Genomic DNA, 21,310 nt, shown 5'->3' with positions numbered 1-21,310 from the left:
CGAGCCTACCGGGAATGCGCGTTGGGTTTTCCAATTATTGGAGCTTCCAATCAGGGATATACCGCAGATGTTGTGTCCGCTAGTTAGAAGAATGCAGTGGGAATTGTCAATTACTTTGAATTTCAGTATAAACAACAATCTATCCGAAGAAGGATAGACATTTGGGCAAGTTGGTATTGGTTCATATTGGAAAGGTACAGCGCAAAAAGACACAAGGCGAAAAGAAAAAGACGGATAGACGTGCGCTGACTCGCAACAAAATTTTATTGGAAAGAAACACTATTTTATACAAGTCTTTCAAGCAATAACAAGAAGCCTATAGCACTTTCGCGAAGCACATTGAAAGAGGTCAAAATATATCATAAGTCACAATCACCGGATGATATATTTTTGGGGGATGTATACCTCCTATCTCGCGTGAAATCTAAGGACAAGGATATGAATTATCCAGGAACGACAGCTCCTTATCTACTAATATAATGAAGGCTGGCTTAAACATTGCGACTGTCTTTTTCGGATGAAGTAGGCCTCCATCAGCTCTCTTATTGTTTTATCCCGGTGTCGAAATAAAATCTTAGTGTTCGCAACAAAAAGGGCGGCAGATTTTGTTGTTGTTTTTTTCTCTTTTCATCTTTTACGCAGTTGTGACAGTTCGTCTTGTGTCTTCTTGCGCTGTATATTTCCAATATGAATAATTTATCCGGAAAATGCGAAGAAAGCGATCAGCTGGTGCTGCTGACGTAAACAAACCATTGTGGCTAGAAAGCAAGACATATCCAAGCCAAGACCAAAACAAACAACATAAAAGAAGTGGTTCTGCTCTAGCCAAGACAAACAAACTGCTTTGGTTGCTATTCAACCATGGTTTCAACTCCACTCATAAATGTCCTGTTGGCTTTTTATTTATTTTTCATCTCATTAGCGACATTCACAAGTTTGTTACTCACAACCGATGTTACCTTTTGACAAAAAAGCAAAAATGTCCGAGTGATATTTCTGCTGGTGATGTTTTATAGTTCTGGCTGCTTCTAGCACCTTGGTACTAAGCTGGCTACATTGACGATATCGTGGAGTTTTTTTTTTTTTGTACTTGAGTTCGTGTAGTGTTACGAGACGCAACTTTTTCCAGAGTTGGGAATCGCTAGTTGCGGTGCCACGTCACATCACGATGGCACTTTGCAATCGGGAAAACGCAGTTCGCAAATATAAGAAAATTGCGAAGTGTGTTCAGTGTTTGGTGGTCCATCAAGGAAATGCAGTATGTAAATGAAAGCGATAGTAACGCTTATGCTAAAGGATATACATTTTCTTTTTGAGCATTTTACCCGTAGGATGCCCAACTCGAAATAAGGTCTGGTTATAAAATGGGATTGCATACCCTGCTTATAAGGAACCTCTGATATTGGAGATAAAACGGCTCTCCAGTGCACGTACCTTATAAAAGGGTTTTAACTGTAGTTGTAAGATTTGCAAAAAGAGTCTCCAGGAGGCTAAGAAGTGAAGCATTCCGATAAAGAAGGGCGTGACACACAGTGTGCCATGTCTCTCCACGCAGGGCCATATAGTTTCGCTGTGTAATACCAGCTAGCCCAAAGCGCCATCTTAGTAACCTCAGATTAACACCCGCGATCGGAAGCCAAATTAAAGTTTATAAAAATATTCACGCCGTCAATGATGCTTAAAGCAGGGATACCGGGTGTTTGGAGAAGCATCTTTGGGTGAAGGCATCTAACGGACCAATCACAAAAATAATTCAGGAGAGCTGCAGGTTGCCGCTAAGATTCTATATTCACGCAGTCAATGATGCTTAAAGCAGGGATACCGGGTGTTTGGAGAAGCATCTTTGGGTGAAGGCATCTAACGGACCAATCACAAAAATAATTCAGGGGAGCTGCAGGGTGCCGCTAAGATTCTATAATTGCTTTCGCTCACCTTTGCTGCGGCTGAGTGACCTAGCTATTTTGTCGACGTAATGCTAGTACGGGTTTCGTGTCTGGAACTTAACTTTTCTGATATGAACCAACCATCACGGATAGCTGCGCTCTTCACGAATTTTGTGACGGAAGTGAGGCACTCCGGTACAAGCTGAGGAAACAATGTTTTGTTAGACCACGTCTCTCGCTTTGTGCACGCTGAGCGTTCGTGAAATGAGCGGCCAGCAGTGAAAAAAAAACACTCTGTGGTAGAAATACAATCTTCAAGTTTATTTACGCAGGTCGCGGAATTGCCGACACCAGAGTGAGGATAATCCCCCATAGACACCAGAACCACTGCTCTCGTAAAAAGCTACAGAGAGCACGAGTAGGATTATTTCTTGGTTCTTTTACATAGTTGTCAAACAGATGCATTTACCATTGCTTGAGTTCGATTGTTCAAATTTATTTTAACTGCTTCAACGACAACATAAGCATGTAAACTTAATTCAGAATTCCCGCACGACAGACATTACGTCGTTACTCTGTTCCGCTGAAACAAAACATGTCATGTGTTTAAAATATAAGCTGCACTTTTCGTAACACCAGTGGTGTGTAGTCTTAAATTTACAATACAGTTTTTCTGAAGTTAACCGCAGTGCTCCGTGGTGCTAGAAGTAATTTTGGCACTGTGTCGCCATGGGTCGTCCGCGGGTCCCTCGGTTGAGGGAAAAGTAGGGGAAGCTACTGGAGTCGGAATACAAATGTCTTTCCTTCTGAGCGCGCCGTCTTCCCTTTCTCTGTGTTTGCGAGCGCCTCATCCTTGCAGAGTCGGTCTGCAGATGTTCCGGCCTTGAGCGCGAGAAGCATCCAACAAAGGGGGCGAACAGAAAAATATATATATAGAAGGAAACCTGCGAGCAGCGTTTCGGAATGGACGCTCGCTGGCAAGTGCTAGTTCTTTTTCTCGCGGATCCTAACTGGTGGGCGTAAGCCCGGTGGGAGGAGGGTTAGTGTTTTCGTAGTTTTACTTTGGTCTTTTTTTTTTAAGTGGAGCCCTACACTTCAGCGTGTTCACAGTGGACGGTGAATTGACTTGCATTTTTAATATTTAAAATCTTGTTCGAATATTGGTTGTTATGGCTGTCGCTGGTCTCAGTGCCTGTTTGCCTCAGGGTTTGTGCACGTGCTCCGGGGTATGTATTGCGCTCTGGCTGGTCCAATAGCTGTACTGCGTGACCAAGAACGATTCCATCAGATATATAACGTAGCCCCGACGCACTTTTCTCGAGCTTTGACGTTGGTCACCTTACATGAGCTTCTGGTTTTGCGCTAGTCCGACAGTATACCAGCTTGGATTCGGATTTGGAAGTACGAGTTGGAATGCTTAGTTCTCGGTTACGATGCACAGGGTCCTAATTGGAGTTATTCCTGTCATGTTATCATCACGTTGGCAATGTTGTACCGCTTGAAGTGATGGTTGCGTAGTGTTTTTTGAATGTTAGTCGAAGTAACGGTCCAGCGGGTGTTATCGAGAGCGGGAATATAGGCAAGGCGGCAAGGCTCATTGCTGAATCTAGTGCAGATAGTGTTGTGCTGTCTTTAACGACTCTTGCGGTGCTTATTAACACACATAAGAATTTACGAAGTGGAGCATGAGATCATATTCCGCTTGATTGAGAGTGTAATAAGTGCGTGGTGAATTCTGAATGTGTGCCTTGAGCTTGCACTCCGCCCTGAACTCTTGCGGTGTGGGTAAAAAGCACTTACACTTGCGTGCTCGTTCATCATTGCCATCAGGCCGGTGTATTCCTAATCTGAAGGGGTCTTGTTCTTGACCAATGAGATTCATGAATGTCGGAAAGTGGCGGATGCCCATGCTGCTTTCCGAGAACGGAATGGGAAAAATAATAGTCAAAAAGGAAAAAGTAAACCTTTCTAGTGCGGTGCTGTGAGTAATGCTCGGGCGGCACAGGAAGGGCAAACTGATTACTGCCGGCCTATCTTTGGCCGCCAAGTGGATGTCGGTAGTCCACGTGGATTTTTTGGTGTGGCGCTCGATGACCGCTTCAGTTGGAAGCCTTCTTCCATTCTATTCAATATTCCTTACAGCATGCCCTGCGAGAATCTCTTATACGGTGGTTTCCGCACGTAATTTGTCAGGGCTGTCTTTCCTGAAAATTATCACGACGAAAGCCCAGCCATTTTTAAGCGCAAGCAAGGTAAGCTGAACGCAAATACCTCCATAATACAGCTCGTCAGAGTGCTGCTATTACTTAGTGAGCTCTACCGGTCTAGTAGATCTTATTACGTCTTAAAATATGCTACATACAGTCTACCTCAGCGGTCTCTTCTGGCATCTTTATTGTTATTAATACTTAGCAACACTATTGTTCATAAAGTTTCACTTAAAATCCGCTTGTACGCACAAGACTGCATCATGTGCAGCTCGACATTCAACGAATACAACGTTTGCGCCTTACAGTATACGATGTAGACAGCTTTCATCAATTGACGCCTCATGGGGAAATGGACGCTCAATTGAAATAAATGCAAATATGCTCAGTTGACTAGAAAACGTATATCAAGAAGCTCGGCATACGGTTTAAATTCCAATCTTTTGGAAAAAAGCTTGCGAATATAAATTAGTGGGCGTGCATACCAATATAGGACATTTCATGAAGAACTCATGTCGAATAGTTAACTAGCAAAGTATACAGAATATTGAATTTCTAGCGAAAACTTCACACAACCTGAAATGTAAAAGAGCCGCTGTACGTCCCACTTATTACACCAATTCTCAATTATGTCAGCACAGTGTAGGATCCACGTATGATTACATTATGAGATTCTTAGAACGCAAACAAAACCGTGAGCAGCTCTTTTGTTAAAAGCTACAATTTGCAAAACAACGTCTCAGCCGTGATGGAATCTTTTGGTTGGGAATTTTATAGCACTGCTATTAGTAGGCGGCTGTACTCTGTGTTTATAAAATTAGGATTGATAAAGCTGTGTATGCTGCTACTAGCACTACTAAGAAACTCCCAGCCAAACTCCTGAAACGCTTTGCTGAAAATTGCAGAACAGAGCGGATTACACGGTTCACGCGTTCTAAGATATCTGATAATGTAGCCATACGTGAATCCCACACGGCGCTGGCATATTCAAGAATCGATGTAATATGTGTGAGGTACAGCAGATATTTTACATCTGAAGCTGTGTGAAATTTTCGCCAAAATATTCAATACTAAGTACACTTTGCTAGTTGCATATTCTATATGAGTTCTCCATAAAATGTCCTCTCTAATATACACTCCAGGGCATTTCAATTCGGAAGCTGTTTCCAAAAAAAATTGTAATTTAAACAGTATGCCGAGCTTCTTGGATTATGTTGTCTAGTCAGTGGAGCATACTTAAATTCATTTCGACTGAGTGTCCCTTTTTTCGTGATGCGTCATTGGTGATGCTTTCTAAATCGTATAGATCGGTAAAGCTCAGTAAGAATAATAGCACTCTGACGAGTTGTATTATGAAGGCATTTGTTTTCAGCTTACGTTGCTTACGCTTGAAAATGGCGTAGTTTTTCATTGTGGTAATTGTCAGGAAAGACAACCTTCAGAAATGACGAGCTGAGACAAACGTTTAAGCGAGTCACGCAGGGCAGGCTATGAGTAATCATGAAAATCCACGCGGAGAACCGACATTCACTTGGATGCCAAAGATAGGTCGGCAGTCCTTAGTTTGCCTTTTCTGTGCGGCCCGACCATAACCTTCCACACCGCACTAGAAAAGTTTGCCTCTTCCTTATTTCACCATTACTTTTTCTGCTTCGTGCTAGGAAAGTAGCACGGCCATCCGCCACTTTCTGACTGCATGAACCTCACTGGGAAGAACAAGTTACTATTATATTAAGAATACACCGGCTTGATTTTGATGAGTGCCTCGCAGGTGTAAGTGATTTTTACTCACGGAGTGCAGGTTCGGGGTGGAGCATGCTCACGGCATAGTCAGAATTCTCCACGCACTTACGCTCTCAATCAAGCGGACAATGTCCGCATGTCCCACTTTTTAAATGTTTTGCAATTTAGAAAGCACAGCAACAGTCATTAAAGATAGCACAACACTCGCTGCACTGGATGAAGCAATGAGCCTTGCCGCCTTGCTTATTACCCGTTCTCAATCACACCCTCTTGGCACGAACATTTACAAAACATAGTGTGTGGAACAGCGCGAAAAGCCGAAACACATAAGAAGAGACGCACAACGGACGAACGTCTCTTCTTGTGTGTTTCGTCTTTTCGCGCAGTTCAACCCACTATGCAATTGTACCAACTCGCCCAACTGTCCATCCTACTTCAACGTATTTACAAAATACTACGTAACCAGCACCTCAGGCCGTACTACGCTGCCAACATGCTGATAACATGAGAGGATTAATCAAAATAGAACCCCGTGGATCGAAAACGAGAACTAAACTTTCTTACTGTACACGCAAAGCCGAAGTCAAGCTTTAACAATGTCTGACTCTCGCACGACCAGAAGCTCATGAAAGGTGACCAGCGTCAAACTTCAGAAAACGTCCGTCAGGGCTACAATATCTGATGGAATCGTTCTCGGCCACGCAGTGCAGCCATTGCGCCAACCTCATCCAGCACGCAATGCACACTATGCACGGAGCACGTGCGCAAGTCCTGGGGCAAGAAGGTGAGACCAGCGACCGCCATCACAAACAAAATTGGAACAGTACTCTAGATATTGCAAGTAGCAGCCAACTGACCGCCTGCTGTGCACCCACTGAAGAGCAAGACTGTACAAAAAAGAACAAAAGGAAAATAACGAAAATAAAAACCCTATCTCCACCAGGCTTACGCCCAACTGTAGGATCTGCTTGAAAACAAACTTGCCCTTGACAGCAAGGCTCCATGCAGCGAGGGCAGATTCCGAAACGCTGCTCGCAGGTTTCCCTCTCCTTTTTTTTCTCCTCCTCTAGGGGATGCCTCTCGCGCACAAAGACTGAACATCCGTAGACCGACCCGGCAGGATCAGGGCGCTCGCAAGCCAAGAAAGACAGCACGCCCGGAAAGAAAGGGCTTTGTACTCCGACCCCAATAGCCCCTACTTTTCCCAAAAACAAAGGACCCCCGCACGACGCTTGAAGAGAGAGAAAAATTATTCTAGCCCCACGCAGCTTTGGGGTTAACTTCACAGTAACCTTGTATTGTAAATTTAAGACTACATACCACTGGAGTCGTGAAGAGTGCAGCCTACATTTTAAACAAGCGACATGCTTTGTTTCAGCGGGATAGACGAATGACGTAATGTCGTAGGGGAATATTGAATTAAGTTTACGTGCTTATGTTGTCGTTGGAACCGTTAAATTAAAATTGAACAAACGAACGCAAGCAAGGGTACATAGATCTGTTTGACAACTATGTAAAAGAACCAACGAACAATCCTACTCGTTCTCTGTGCAGCGTTTTGCGAGAGCAGTGGTGGTGCTGTTTATGGGGGGATTATCCTTACTCTGATCAGTCGGGAATTCCGCGAACTGAGTACTTAAACATGAAGATCGTGCTTCTGCTACAGTTCGCTAAAGCCAAAGTTTCCGAAAAAGTTCGAGAGTGTTTTTTGTCACTGCTGGCAGCTCATTTCATGAACGCTCAGCGTGCACGAAGCGAGATTCGTCGTCTTAGAAAACGTTGTTTCCTCAGCTTGTACTGGAGTGTCTCGCTCTCGTCAGAAAATTCGTGAAGAGCGCAGCTATCCATGACCTTTGGTTCATATCAGAAAAGTTCCGGACACGAAACTCGTTCTAGCATTACGTCGATGAAACAGCTGGTTCACTCAGCCGCAGCAGACAGGCGAAAGCAATTCTATAATCTTAGAGGCAACCTGCAGCTCCCCTGAATGATTTTTGAGATTGGTCCGTTAGACGCCCTCATTGCCTTCTCCCAAAGATGCTTCTCCAAACACCCGGTACCCTTGCTTTCAGCATCATTGACTTCGTAAATGTTCTTATAAACTTTAATTTGGCTTCTGATCACGGGTGTAATTCTGAGTTTACTAAGGTGGCGCTTTGGGCCAGTTGGCATTACGTGGAGAGACATGGCACACTGTGTGTAACTGCGCCCTTCTTTCCCGGGGTGCATCACTTCTTTCCAACCGCCTAAGTTTTGTATATACCTTTTGCTCATGACTGTACGGTCATACGGCTCGGTTGAAGCGTGACCATGTGGGCTGGTAGCTTAAGCTCTCGCGTTATACCCTTAAAGGATGAGCTTAAGCGTCCCTAATAATGTAGCACCTTACACCGATATGGCGTAATAGCGAAATAATGTAGCAGGCAATTGCAAGTGCTGACCTCATTTCAAAATCGAAGTGTTGACCTATCTACTATGCAGGAATGCACCATCGTCGTGAAAAGCAGGTCCAAACAGCTGCACGAAATCATTATGACAGATTAGCTGATTCCTGTATTTAGAGGCCATCTAAAAACGAAGATGTCTGTCTCCACAAAGTGGAGTTCGGACACGTGGGCCACTGCGGGCAGGGGAATTGCTTTTTTCTTGGAAGCGTATTCGCACATTCTGAGATTCCCTGCTGAACGCATGGTAAACGGGCTTATTATCGGGTCTTTTTTTATTCTTTTTTCGCTTTAAAACCCAGCTAGGCCCGTCACAGGCACCAAAACAAAGAGCACCATACATGTCGTCTTTTTCTTTCCTGCATCGGCATTCGTTTTGTCAGTTCTATGTAACTGGCATGGCTGCAACTTGGCCTTCCCGATGACATGTTGATGTATGCACCAAGAGTCAGGACAAATGCGCCAACAAAACGAGGGCGCAGCATTCGAGTGCTTTGAGTAGTCACGATTTACTGCCCTGTCTTTATGGGTGGAAAGGAGCGCTTCATGTACACATACAGAGAAACGAAATGGCACATGGGGCTGAATTGTGCTTTTGGGAGTGGCGAACGTGTAATGTATATATTCAGGTCCTCTAAAGAAGCATTCTAAGGGTTACTCGCCTGCCCTCCTTGCTTATAGCGTAGCACAGGCGGCGCACTAAATTTGAGACGAAGGAGAAACCTCTCTCGTCTGTGCAGTGGATAAATAAACATGTACAGGGTCGTCCACCTCTAGCTATAACACGGTCACTGCTTTCAAAGCAACATTGCGCCCGACGTAGGCATATATCGATGCAAAGCGATGTGAGCACAGAAGGACCCGGGCGTGTTGCTTCACATGGCCTGCCACTAAGCTATATTGCTTGGCCGAGTCGGACGCAATGACGCTTTGAAAGCAGTGACCGTGTTATAGCTAGAAGTGGACGAGGCTGTACATATATTAGGCTCCAGGACCGCGACACACACACACACACACCCACACACACACACATGCGATGCCAAAAGCGAAATATCTAAAGTCAGTGAGACTACGGAGGCTTCTCCGGCGAGGGAAAATACACCAATCAGGTACAGCAGGACTGAAGATAGAAGAAAGCACTCCTGTTTGGCAAAAAAAGGCGCGAAAATTACGCCCGAGGTTATTTAAGAGGGCCTGACTCCTTTGTCCGCTTATTCCTGCACGTGATTGTTTCATCACCATCTGGGAGCTCGAGCCACAACATTTGAAACTCTCAAGGATATTGCTACATTGCCTGACATAAGCTGCATCGCCTGTATAAACCGTGAGCATATTTATATTCAAATTACGTCAACTTTTGCTGACTGATATTCTTTGCTAACCGACGAGAAGTTTGCCTTCCTTTTTTTTCTTAAAGCATTGCTTCTTTTATGTGTCCTGTCTGTTGTGAAATATTTTTAGCTACATTCATATTATAGCGACATCTGTAGTGGACTGTTTAGGTTGTATGTGTAACAGTTATACATTGTAATGACGCGGTGATTCTGACTGCGCAAATTTTGTTTCCGATTGTTGCGTAGGACAGTGTGTAATAAAATATTTTATGTTCGCACTATATTGCCTTTTTCAAAACGAACTGCCTTTTTTCAGTAAAGCTAGCAGCTAGCGTAACAGGGGCGAAGCGGTTGACTGCGACGGCATAAAAAGAGACCTATTCCGCTGCTTCGAGTGCCTCCTGTAAAGGGTAAAGTAAAAGGAAATATAACTTTCACAGCTTGAAATGTTTGTAAATCTCAATTATGCGCGTTTTAATTAGAATAAATAATCGATATGTGTACTCAATCTAAACATGCTTGTTTTATTTGCATGAAAAGGTTTAAAAGTTGCGTGTCAAGAACTTTAATTTTTACAAATTTGATGGTGCGGCTAGGTTTCGCTCTGTTTGCAAACGGCGGCCACATTGGAAAATGTTTTTCCGCTAAAACAAGGCCAGGATAATATTCATAGTAATACAACAGGTCCTATTTTTTTAAAAAGAAATTGAAGGCGGTCGAGTGCGAAGTCTGGATGAGTTGGCTTGGAATGACCCCGTAGACTCTACAACCCACATTGCGCACTGAGCCTTGTGCAGGGATCTCATTAAAGGAGCCGTGGTGGTCCTAATTTTTTAAAAAGAAATCAAAGATGGTCGAGTGCGAAGTCTGGATGAGTTGGCTTGGAATGACCCTGTAGACTCTACAACCCACATTGCGCACTGAGCCTTGCGCAGGGATCTCATTAAAGGAGCCGTGGCCCTAATTTTTAAAAAAGAAATTGAAGACGGTCGAGTGCAAAGTCTGGATGAGTTGGCTTGGAATGACCCCGTAGACTCTACAACCCACAATGCGCACTGAGCCTTGCGCAGGGATCTCATTAAAGGAGCCATGGTGGTCCTAATTTTTTAAAAAGAAATCGAAGATGGTCGAGTGCGCAATCTGGATGAGTTGGCTTGGAATGACCCCGTAGACTCTACAACCCACATTGCGCACTGAGCCTTGCGCAGGGATCTCATTAAAGGAGCTGTGGCCCTAATTTTTTAAAAAGAAGTTGAAGACGGTCGAGTGCGAAGTCTGGATGAGTTGGCTTGGAATGACCCCGTAGACTCTACAACCCACATTGCGCACTGAGCCTTGCGCAGGGATCTCATTAAAGGAGTCGTGATGGTCCTAATTTTTTAAAAAGAAATCGAAGATGGTCGAGTACGAAGTCTGGATGAGTTGGCTTGGAATGACCCCGTAGACTCTACAACCCACATTGGGCACTGAGCCTTGCGCAGGGATCTCATTAAAGGAGCCGTGGCCCTAATTTTTTAAAAAGAAATTGAAGACGGTCGAGTGCGAAGTCTGGATGAGTTGGCTTGGAATGACCCCGTAGACTCTACAACCCACATTGCGCACTGAGCTTTGCGCAGGGATCTCATTAAAGGAGCCGTGGCCCTAATTTTTATAAAAGAAATCGAAGATGGTCGAGTGCGAAGTCTGGATGAGTTGGCTTGGAATGACCCCGTAGACTCTACAACCCATATTGCGCACTGAGCCTTGCGCAGGGATCTCATTAAAGGAGCCGTGGTGGTCCTAATTTTTTAAAAAGAAATCGAAGACGGTCGAGTGCGAAGTCTGGATGAGTTGGCTTGGAATGACCCCGTAGACTCTACAACCCACATTGCGCACTGAGCCTTGCGCAGGGATCTCATTAAAGGAGCCGTGGTGGTCCTAATTTTTTAAAAAGAAATCGAAGATGGTCGAGTGCGAAGTCTGGATGAGTTGGCTTGGAATGACCCCGTAGACTCTACAACCCACATTGCGCACTGAGCCTTGCGCAGGGATCTCATTAAAGGAGCCGTGGCCCTAATTTTTTAAAAAGAAATTGAAGACGGTCAAGTGCGAAGTCTGGATGAGTTGGCTTGGAATGACCCCGTAGACTCTACAACCCACATTGCGCACTGAGCCTTGCGCAGGGATCTCATTAAAGGAGCTGTGGCCCTAATTTTTTAAAAAGAAGTTGAAGACGGTCGAGTGCGAAGTCTGGATGAGTTGGCTTGGAATGACCCCGTAGACTCTACAACCCACATTGCGCTCTGAGCCTTGCGCAGGGATCTCATTAAAGGAGTCGTGATGGTCCTAATTTTTTAAAAAGAAATCGAAGATGGTCGAGTACGAAGTCTGGATGAGTTGGCTTGGAATGACCCCGTAGACTCTACAACCCACATTGGGCACTGAGCCTTGCGCAGGGATCTCATTAAAGGAGCCGTGGCCCTAATTTTTTAAAAAGAAATTGAAGACGGTCGAGTGCGAAGTCTGGATGAGTTGGCTTGGAATGACCCCGTAGACTCTACAACCCACATTGCGCACTGAGCTTTGCGCAGGGATCTCATTAAAGGAGCCGTGGCCCTAATTTTTATAAAAGAAATCGAAGATGGTCGAGTGCGAAGTCTGGATGAGTTGGCTTGAAATGACCCCGTAGACTCTACAACCCATATTGCGCACTGAGCCTTGCGCAGGGATCTCATTAAAGGAGCCGTGGTGGTCCTAATTTTTTAAAAAGAAATCGAAGACGGTCGAGTGCGAAGTCTGGATGAGTTGGCTTGGAATGACCCCGTAGACTCTACAACCCACATTGCGCACTGAGCCTTGCGCAGGGATCTCATTAAAGGAGCCGTGGTGGTCCTAATTTTTTAAAAAGAAATCGAAGATGGTCGAGTGCGAAGTCTGGATGAGTTGGCTTGGAATGACCCCGTAGACTCTACAACCCACATTGCGCACTGAGCCTTGCGCAGGGATCTCATTAAAGGAGCCGTGGCCCTAATTTTTTAAAAAGAAATTGAAGACGGTCAAGTGCGAAGTCTGGATGAGTTGGCTTGGAATGACCCCGTAGACTCTACAACCCACATTGCGCACTGAGCCTTGCGCAGGGATCTCATTAAAGGAGCAGTAACTACTAGTGCAATGATGGTTTGGTATGTGGGGTTTAACGTCCCAAAGCGACTCAGGCTATGAGAGACGCCGTAGTGGAGGACTCCGGAAATTTCGACCACCTGGGGTTCTTTAACGTGCACTGACATCGCACAGCACACGGCCGCCTTGCTTTTCGCCTCCATCGAAAAGCTGCCACCCAGGCAATTAGGCAATAAGATTTTAGTGATTATGTGAGCTGATGCAGAGGAGAATATGTGGACAAAGTTGAAGAAATACAAAGTATTTTCATTGTTGTTCAAATTTTCCATTGCGCAGCGTTTGTTGAAGTTAGGCCGATCATAACGCTTGACTGGAAATGTTAGATAGGAGCGCTAGCAGTTTGATAAGTTTTCATGCAACATAATGCAAATTACTGCTGCTTTGTAGTAACTTCTTTTTTATTTAGATATGCAAAATAGCAAAAAAAAGACGTTTCCTTAGGCTGACGGTTCGTTAAAAAATTTCGCTATACAAACAAAAATTAAAATAACTGAGCGGAAGTAAAAACATTTTTATATGTAGTCGAACGATTTTCATTTATATATCTTTAACATTTTATGTACTTCACAACAAATTAGCAAAAACACCAGAGCATTTAATCGCACCGCTAGACCTCTTCGCCATTACTTATACCTGGTGCTTATAGAAAACAAGTATGGACTAAAATCAGTTGCAGATATCTTTTTATTTAAACATCAGGAAACGTCACATAAAAATTTCGACCAGCCACGCTTTCATCCATCTTACGGGAAATCACGTAACCATCTCTTCTGCTTAACTGCCTACTGCAGGCGCAGTGTTTCATAAGCGAGGCGACATCAGGTTACACATAAAACGGTCCCAGGATGCTTAAAGCTATGCCAGATCGACGCAAACCATTTTAATCAGCATAGGGATACCTAAAACCGGGAATCATTTTCGATATCTATCCGCGTTACTACGCTATACAGTTTTAAGTCTGAAAAAGAGGGAAATTTTGGCACCTTCCCATAGCAAGCAATGCATAATATTCAGACGCGCTGAGAAGCTCGTGTAATAATAGCATAGAACTGAAACTTCGGCACAATCTTCGACTAACTGTGTATTATATAAATCCCGGAATCATTTTGTGTACGTGCTTTTGTTCACGTTTTACGTATTTCTTGTACCCGTTCCCATTAAGGTATGCACCCTGTCGCCGCTACTTGCCGGTAGATGACGTAAGTAGTACATGTCCCGGAAAGCTGGGCATGACCGTGTCATCTTTCTGCAACATGTTGTACTCAACAAGCCACATCTCCACCTAGGACTGGACATTACAACAGAGGCAGAGAAATCTAACTCACTGCAAGTGTTGCTTTTAGAGGGCTGCCAAGTCTTCTTGCGTGCTGTAAAGAACATACCATTCGATACATGCGCATCAATCGAAGTGTGGCAAATGGTAAAGTCGGCGAAAGAGCCGTGGTTTCCAGCAAGGGCATTGGACGCCTCGTTGGATATGAAAATAAAGTGCCAGTTCGGAAAGAAAAAGGGAAACGTTGTTATGTTCCAAGCCAACGCTACCACGGCCACAATTTCCTGTAGACAATTATGAATCCGAATAGCGTTCTCGGGTTAAGTGACAAGACATTGCTTAAGGATGTGGATGAAATTTGAGGAATCCGCGTAGCGTAATTAGTACGTGGTGTAAATAACATGTGCCGAAAACACAGTGATGATAGTCTTCAGACGATAGGACTGCTCTGTAATGTAGTGTGATGCCCGGCAGCAGATATGATCAAATAAAAAAAATCCCTGGCTTTTTATACACTTATAAACCCGAGGAAAAACCGTTAGCCAACACAATAACACTTGTTTAAAATGGTTTAAGTTCAGTATTTACGCATGATATCGTTAAAGGCCCCATTCAACGAACACCCGGTGTCGGCGGCCGTCCACCGGCGCCGGTGGTGTGAGCGAACAATCACGAGCATGGAGCTGGAAGCCGGTAACTGGGAGTTGACATGTCCGAGCACTGACTGGACGTAGGTTTGGCTGACATTACGCTTAGCAGGAATTTCCCAATTCGGGTCTCTCTTTTCATATGAGATGATGATATTTGAATCAACCTGCCAGGACCGTTGCATTCACGATACCCCTGATCCACGCAAGAACTTCATACGGCGTGGTTAAAGCGGGATATTATACGTGGAGTCTGGCAAGTCCTTCACTCCACCCTTATTGGCAAATCAAGGTTACAAGAAATTTATTTACACAACGGCGAACACTTCGTTTCACTCAGAGTGCGGCCTCTCGTCTCGACACCCGAGTTCAATTCCTCCACATCGCCGCCTTGTTTATAGTTACCGCTCCCCTCCGATTCCTGCTTCCCTGCTCTCCTTCCAACTTTGTTTACCGCCTCCCGAGCTCTGCCGATACCTTCTTTCCCAGCTATCTTTTCTTCGTCGCTGTTACCGCAGTTGGCCGCGAACGCAATTCTCGGAAGGCCCTCCCGCTGGCCTGGTCGCCTGGTCTCATTTCGAAGGCGACGCTTTGCTGCTCCCGGCATCGTTCTTCTTGCGCTGGCCGTTCGAGAGGTACCAGCCAGCAGACCTTAACAGTTTGAGCCGTTCAGCGGAACGGCGCGTCTGCCAAGGCCGGTCCGTTTCGCGCGCATTCACTAACACGCACAAACACACGCACACGTCCCCATATCGCAGTCCTTTTTTCCGCTCGTGCTGCCCGCGGCCAGGGCGATGCAACCGTGCACTTCACCCGTCCGATGGTAGTCTATGCTATCGTGTCATACCCTTAAAAGCGCAACTTGAGTGTCCCCCATAATCATTCAGACTGCCTGACTTTGAACAGATTAGAATGAATCTGAGTACCATACGCGATGAACTTTACAATCGATAGTGTAATAAAATGCAGGAGTGGAAAAAACAAGCAGCAAAATGCAGACATGGTATGACGGGCGAGGTATTATAAGCATACTGACCTCAAGCGCAGTTTTTGTATGTTAGGTATTTAAAGTTATTTCCTGACGAGACGAACGGTAAGAGTGAAGGCAGTGTTTGATTTCACTTCGTGAGTCAATCAATCAGTCATTCAATAAACCAATCAAACTTCATTTCCCTGAATAAAAGACGTAGAAAAAGCGGTTTGACGAAGATTGGAGAACTAATCGACCGAGCGGACAAACATTTTAATTTTAGAAAGCTCAAAAAAGTTACGAACTTTCTATACGGAAGGTGTGTGCGGCTGATATAAACCTGCAGAGATCAGAATGTACTGACGAGGTTGGCTGCGGTTACCGGTACGTGTCAGTGCTGATTAAAGAAGGGTAGATGGTCGAAATTATCCAGAGATACCTACAATGACTGACCGTCATAGTCGAAGTTTCTTTGACATGTTGAACTCTATGATCAAATCAAGGCTGCCTACTGTTAGCTTTAGTAGATGACCCTCGCCATGTCACAAAGTCTGCCCGTCACCACTCTTCGAAATTTCGTTGTTTGCAACTCAACTCAGGTCAGTTAAGCTTGATGATCCCGTTTCCTGAAGCAGTAGCAGTTGACGAAAATAAGTTTAAAAGCATATCTCACTCCCATGCAGTGAACTCCGAGAAAAGTGCTGATTTGGTCATAAACATTTTTATTTCATGATAATTTGGTCAGTGTCATAATATGACCCTGAAAAGTCATCTGCTGAAATGTTCGTGTGACAAGCTGGGTAGCTTTATAGATGGCTTGGATTTGATATCATAAGTGCTATGATGGTGAACTATGCTTAGTGTCTGCAATACCTTCATGATGAATGTGGTGAATGCAGATTAGACAGATTTTTGCTCCACTTTTGGTTTACCAGTAGGAGCCTGGTGAGTTGTCAGTGCAAGCTATCCATAGTTTCACTTTCTTCATGCAATTTACATAGCTCTGGAATCCTCATATCAGAAATATCATATTTATGGGATGCTAACTTCTGTTTTTTAATATAAAATAAGTAAATATGCCGTCAGCAAACCTGGAGTACAGCGTGCTATTGACCTGTAAGCCATGGATATTTTAATCGTGCCGTACTCCTGTGTTACTTTCAGTTTTCAATTCTACAAGTCCTGATCACGGTAGTACATCACTATACTCGGGGATAACTAACTGTGCAGGTGAAGCTAGGCAGGAAGAAGGAGGCAACATACATTTCTCCCCTTGCCATGTAGAGGGGGTTGCTTCAGCCTTAGTGACCTTGCATTGACTTTCTAACTTCCTCCCTGTACATTCCTAGCCGAAATAGTGAGCAAACCACTCTCCACGGCAAGGGGACAGAAACTTGTCTCCTTTCCTTTTAGCCACACAACATTGTCCCCGTGTACAGCAAGATTCAATGCCACATTTCTTCTCAGTGTCAGAGCACCCTCTGCTTTCTCTGAACCCCCCTTGCAAACATCCAGTGTTTTGTTTACCACAGAAAATCATGCCTGTGCAAGCTATGCTGGCATGGAGGGCTGCACGTCTGAGCCAACTTCCGTGCTTTATGATAATGCTCTCATTGATTGGCTTTAAGTTTCATCAAACCTGATCATGTGTGTCGATTAGTACCTCATGAAGTGGAATTTCACTGACTAAAATACAATCAGAAAATTGGCAATTTGGGCGAGTTGGTAAGGTATCATTTCGAAAGTAGTAACACGAAAAAACAAGGACGTGAAAGGAGGCAAGCAGGTGCTGACTCGCAACGTTTTTTATATATTTTTTTACTTTTATTTTTTTCTGTAATGGTCACCTGGCCTCGTCAAGCTGCCTCGAGTAACTTTTAGCCCAGGTGCTCCAACCAGCAAACGCCTGGGGAAAATAAACGATTTGATTTTATTTGAAACAAGAAATATATAATTTCAAGCAACATCGCAAACCACTCAGTCACCAATAAGCAGGCAGCCAAACATGAATCACTAAAATTTCCGAACGGTTCCCATTGTGTAGATATAGATGGATTTATTGAAAGGAAAAGGCAGAGAGGAAAGGAAAAGGCAGAGAGGTTGGCCCGAATAATTCAAATCTGGCCTGCTACTCTGCCCTGGGGAAGGGGAAGGAGAGAAGAAAGAAGGTCATGATGGGTGACGATGTGGGAGAAGGCATATGAAATATATATATACAGACACAGCAGCTTGCTTTACAAGCGCGAATCAAGTCCGCTGGCGCTTAAATAACTGCAAAGAGCACGCACTGCCTGGACGCCCTTCCCCTTGTCCTGCCAAGCGCCCAGCAGCAGTTCCGCCGACAGAGGACTCTTGTCTAAACGCTTCAAGGAAGCAGCTAGCACATTGCTTTCGTTCGCATACTCTGGGCACACCAATAATACATGGTCCACAGTCTCTGGGATGCCACAAGTTGAACATTTGGGTGAGTCCATCTGTCCAATTAAATGTAAGTACTTGCGCGTGAAAGCCACGTTTAACCGAAGTCTATGTATCAAGCATGCCTGATGACGCGGAATATCACGCGGAACATTAAATTTAAATGTTCGATCGAGCCTTCTTAGATGGATGTGTCGGGCGTCTGGTTGAGCCCAGTAAGCTGCTGTAGCAATATTCATACAACTCTTTAGAAGACACGTCGTATCCGCTCTTGAAAAAGGCACAGCTGTTTGGAAGCCATTGATGAGTTTGGTTTGGTTTGGTAAAACTTTATTTCCCACAGTAGGGGTCCTGGAGGACACTCGGCTAGGCGCCAGGTGTAGAGGGCAGCTCCCACGTCGGCACAGAGAGCCCGAAGCTCTCCGCCGCCGCGCGGGCCTCCTGGACAGCCCGAAGCTGATCATGTAGTGAAGCACTTTTTAAAACTTTGTCCCAACGTTCCTTGTTCTTGGCGTAGGCGTCGCTCGATGCACAACCACACAGCATACGGTTTAAGTCTACACGGTCACTGCACCGTTCACACACATGTTGTCCGTCATAGTCTGGGTCGATGTGCTTTTCGCTTCAACATCGGCCTGCTCCTTTCCATGGAGGCCGCAGTGGGCAGGGATCCATTGAAACATTATCATGTAGCCTTGCAGCTGGGCAGATGTGATGAGCTCCATAATGTTTAGTGCCAGGGACTGATAGGCAGTGTGGCGTAAGAAGTTGTCCAAAATTTGTAATGCAGTCTTCGAGTCCGTGAATATACACCATTTTTGAGGTGGTTCCCCACATATATAGCGAATAGATTCCCGAATGGCTACAAGTTCGGCAGCGGGTGATGTAGAGGTATGTCCCAAAAGGAAATGCAGAGTCGTTTTCTGAGCTGGTATGACCACAGCTGCAGCGGATGCCTGTGCTGACACAGATTCATCGGTGTATACGTGAATATAATTGGGATATTCTGACCAGATGTGTGCCAGAGTAAGTTATTTGAGTCCACTAATTGGTACTATTGATTTCTTTAGTATTCCGGGAACACGAAGATGCACCAAAGGTTTATCCATCGTCCATGGTGGTTGGGTGGGTGATATGGGAGGGCATATCCTGTCGGTACTTGCGACTGATGGCAGCGGAGTGCACTTGTAAAACTGCAGTCCGGCTTCTCATCCAGAATCTTGCTGAGTGGGTGAAAACGGTGTCTTGTAAGTGCTCGTAAATATACACGAAGTGGTTCGTGTGAAAGTATATGGACATTGGTCGAGCGCGTGCTTCTTCAATTGTGCCTTTGTTAGAGGTGCATCTGGGCAGTCCAAGGCATATTTTCAGTGCCTGCGCTTGCACGCTGTCTAAAGTCCGCAAGCAGGAAATGCTCATACTAGAGAGTACTGGGAGACTGTACCGGATGTAGCCAACAAACAGAGCCTCGTAAAGCCGTATTAGGGAGCGCTCAGTTGGACCCCATTTGATGCCAGCTATGTAACGAAGTACATGGCAAAAATTAAATAGCCTTTTCTTCACCATAGCAATATGTTTCGACCAAGATAGTCGGTGGTCAATAATTACTCCCAAGAATCTGTGCCTGGAGACGTATGGTACTACGACTCCATGAAGGGTAATCGGGTTGGTTGGTTGGTTGGTTGGTTGGTTCACAGGAAGGGAAAGGCGCAGTATCTGTCACACTTGCTCTGTGGACACCTGAACCGCGCCGTAAGGGAAGGGAGGAAGGTGGGAGTAAAAGTGGAAAGAGAGAAAGGGGAGCCGTAGTGGAGGGCTACGGAGTAATTTCGACCACCTGGGGATCTTTAACGTGCGCTGACATCGCACAGCACACGGACGCCACTTCGTTTCGCCTCCATCGAAACGCAGCCGCCGTGGTCGGGTTCGAACCCGGGAACTCCGGCACAGTAGTTGGGCGTCTTACCACTGCGCCGGGTAGCGGCTGACACATTTTCCCGTAAACGCGATCACTGCATGCTTTTCTGCCGCTAAAAATAAACCTTCACGCTCCATAACTTTTCCAACACACCTTGCTAGGGCAACTGGCCGGTATGAGGTAAGTTCGAGAGGAGGCTTTCCAGGCTTCAAAAGAGCAACCAGACAGCTAATTTTCCAGTGTTCAGGAACAGTACTAGAAGCCCATATATCATTGAAATAATTAAGTAGTCCAGTTCTACCATCCTTGCCTAGGTTTGATAAGGTTGAATAAGTAATCCCGTCAGGACCAGGCGCAGATGAATGCCGACAAGAAGCAAGAGCGGCGTCTAATTCAGCTATTGTAAAGGCACGTCGTATTGATCATTCGGCGAAGGTGGTGCAAAAACCTCTGAAATTGGTAACTGTGCCTGATTTGTGCCCACAACCATTTTACAAAAATCTTCAGCTACGTCAACTTCATTGCGGCATTGGTAAAGGGCCAGGGCACGAAAAGGGTGCCTTTCTCGCGGAGGTGGGCGCAAGCTTCTCGCAACATGCCAGATACGCGACAGGGGCTTACGGGGATCCAGTGATGAGCAGAACTGTCTCCAACGTTGTCGTCTTAACCTCTCCAGGTGGCGCAAAACTTGTCGTTTAGCTCGGCGAGAAAGTGCGAGATCTTGCGCGGGTTTCGTTCTTCTGTAGTTCCTTCTGTAAGCCGCTCGAATTCCACGTCGATGCTGGACACTGACACCGGCACGCTAACATAGCGAGTGTTCTCACTGAGAGAGGAAGTAATGAGTCCCTCTATTTGAGATGGTGACTGGAGGTCCACGCTGGAAGTCTCCACCGCTGCCCTAAAGGCGGGCCAGTCTGTGTATTGCACACGAGGTAAAGTGGCAGGTGCAAACCACTTGATGCATATGTACGTTGGTATGTGATCACTCCCATGTGTTTCCACATCACTACACCAAGAAACGGAGGGATGGAGGCTTCTGGAAACAAACGCCACATCCAAGCAGCAGCTGTAGGTTGTTCCGCGTAGAAACGTCGGTGAGCCGTCATTTATATTGACGAGATCTTAAAGTCATAAAGTCTGCCATGCATAAAGTCTGCCAGGTCTCTTCCTCTATTGCTCATTATGGCACTACCCCACTGAGGGTGGTGAGCATTAAAGTCCCCGACAATAATACGAGGAGCTGCACAGCACTGGATTGTTGAAAATAGATATGATTTGTCCAAGCCATCCCTCGGCAGAATATAAGCGCCAATT

The sequence above is a fragment of the Amblyomma maculatum genome, chromosome 7 (assembly GCF_055883805.1).
Source record: "Amblyomma maculatum isolate TAMU_Amacu chromosome 7, ASM5588380v1, whole genome shotgun sequence".
Taxonomy (NCBI): domain Eukaryota; kingdom Metazoa; phylum Arthropoda; class Arachnida; order Ixodida; family Ixodidae; genus Amblyomma; species Amblyomma maculatum.
Note: the sequence above shows the minus strand (reverse complement) of the source record.